Source organism: Salvelinus sp. IW2-2015, unplaced genomic scaffold (genome assembly GCF_002910315.2).
Source record: "Salvelinus sp. IW2-2015 unplaced genomic scaffold, ASM291031v2 Un_scaffold16326, whole genome shotgun sequence".
Lineage (NCBI taxonomy): Eukaryota > Metazoa > Chordata > Actinopteri > Salmoniformes > Salmonidae > Salvelinus > Salvelinus sp. IW2-2015.
Genome location: NW_019957535.1, coordinates 768,084 through 770,586, shown reverse-complemented (window position 1 = coordinate 770,586; position 2,503 = coordinate 768,084).

The window sequence follows — 2,503 nt, the reverse complement described above, 5'->3', positions numbered from 1 at the left end:
ACAGCTGGTGCCATGTCTAATATTAAAGAAGTCTCAAGGTATGCCTCGCGCTGAGTAGGTACCTTATGATAAGCTGTAGACCCAACTATTCTCCAAGAAGTTTATCTACTATTATTCATTCTTACCGCCTATTTCCACCAAGCCGATGCTAGCACTAAGACTGCACCCAACCAACTCTATAAGGCCAATACAACACAGAAAAATGCTGACCCGAAAGCGGCGCGCTAGTGGCCGGGACTTTAATGCTGGCAAACTTAAATCAGATTTACCACATTTTTACCAGCATGTGCAAACCAAAAAAAAAAAAAAAACTCTAGACCTCCTTTACTCCACACACAGAGATGCATGCAAAGCTCTCCCCGCCCTCCATTTGCCAAATCTGACCATAATTTATCCTGCTGATCTTGCTTACAAGCAAAAACTAAAGCAGGAAGTACCAGTGACTCGCTCATACAGAGTGGTCAGATGACGCGAATGCTAAGCTACAGGACTGTTTTGCTAGCACAGAGTGAAATATTCCGGGATTCATCAATGGCATTGAGGAGTATCACACCAGTCATCGGCTTCATCAATAAGTAAATCGATGAGTCGTCCCACAGTGATCGTACGTACATATCCAACCAGAAGCCATGGATTACAGGCAACATCCGCATCGAGCTAAAGGCTAGAGCTGCCGCTTTCAAGGAGCAGGACACTAATCCGACGCCTATAAGAAATCCGCTATGCCCTCAACGAACCATCAAACAAGCAAAGCGTCAATACAGGATTAAGATTGAATTATACTACACGGCTCTGATGCTCATCGATGTGGCAGTGCTTGGAAAACTATTACGGATCACAAAAGGGAACCCAGACGCGAGCTGCCAAGTGACGTGAGACCTACCAGACGAGCTAAATCCCTTTATGCTCGCTTCTAGGCAAGCAACACTGAAGCATGCACGAAGGCACCAGCTGTTCTGGAAGACTGTGAAACCTTTAAACAGGTCAACATTCACAATCCGCGGGGCCAGATGATTACCAGGACGTGTACTGAAAGCATGCACGGACCAACTGGCAAGTGTCTTCACTGACAATTTTCAACCTCCTCCTGACTGAGTCTGTAATACCTACATGTTTCAAGCAGACCACCATAGTCCCTGTACCAAAGGACGAAGGTAACACTGCTAAAATGATTACCCCGCCCCGTAGCACTCACATCAGTAGCCATGAATTGCTGCTGAAAAGGTGGTCATGGCTCAAATCAACAGCATCCTCCCGGATACCCTAGACCCACTCCAATTCGCATACCGCCCAACAGATCCACAGATGACGCAATCTCAATCTCACTCCTTTTCCCAGCTGGACAAAAAGGAACATCTATGTGAGAATGCTGCTATTGACTACAGCTCAGCGTTCAACACCATAGTGCCACAAAGCTCATACACTAAGCTAAGGACCCTGGGACTAAACACCTCCTCTGCAACTGGATCCTGGACTTCCTGACGGGCACCCCAGGTGGTAAGGTTACGACAACACACGTCTGCCATGTGATCCTCAACACTGGGGCCCCTCAGGGTGTGTACTTAGTCCCTCCTGTACTCCCTGTTCACCCACGACTGCGTGGCCAACATGACTCCAACATCATCATTAAGTTGCTGCGACGACACAACATGTGGTAGGCCTGATCACCGACAACAATGAGACAGCCTAGTAGGGAGGAGTCAGAGAACTGGCAGTGTGGTGACAGGACAACAATCTCTCCCTCAATGTCAGCAAGACAAAGGAGCTGATCGTGGACTACAGGAAAAGCTGGCAGTGGAGCGTGTCGAGAGTTTCAAGTTCCTTGGTGTCCACATCACCAACGATCTATCATTGTCCAAACACACCAAGACAGTCGTGAAGAGGGCACAACAAATCTCTTTCCCCTCAGGAGACTGAAAAGATTTGTCATGGGTCCCCAGGTCCTCAAAAGTTATACCAGATGCACCAATCCAGAGCATCCTGACTGTTGCATCACTGCATTGTATGGCAACAGCTTGGCACTCACCGTAAGGCGATACAGAGGTAGTGCGTAGGACCAGATCATCACTGGGGCCATGCTTCTGCAATCCAGGAAAGGAAAGCCCATAACATTGTCAGAGACTCCATTCACCGCCCAAGTCAATGACTGTTTTCTCTGCTACTGCTACCGAAGCGGTACCAGAGCGCCAAGTCTAGGACCAAAAGGCTCCTTAACAGCTTCTACTCACCCCCAAGCCATAAGACTGCTGAACAATTAATCAATTCCACCAGACTATTACATTGACCCACCCCTATTTGTTTTGTACACTGCTGCTACTTGCCAATTATTGTCTATGCATGTCACTTCACCCCTCCTACATGTGCGAATTACCTCTAACCTGTACCCCTCACTACTGACTTGGTACCGGTACCCCGTGTAATTATAGCCTCGTTATTGTTATGTTATTGTGTTACTTTTTATATTTTACTTTACTGTTAGTATTTGGGTAAAGTATTTTTCTTT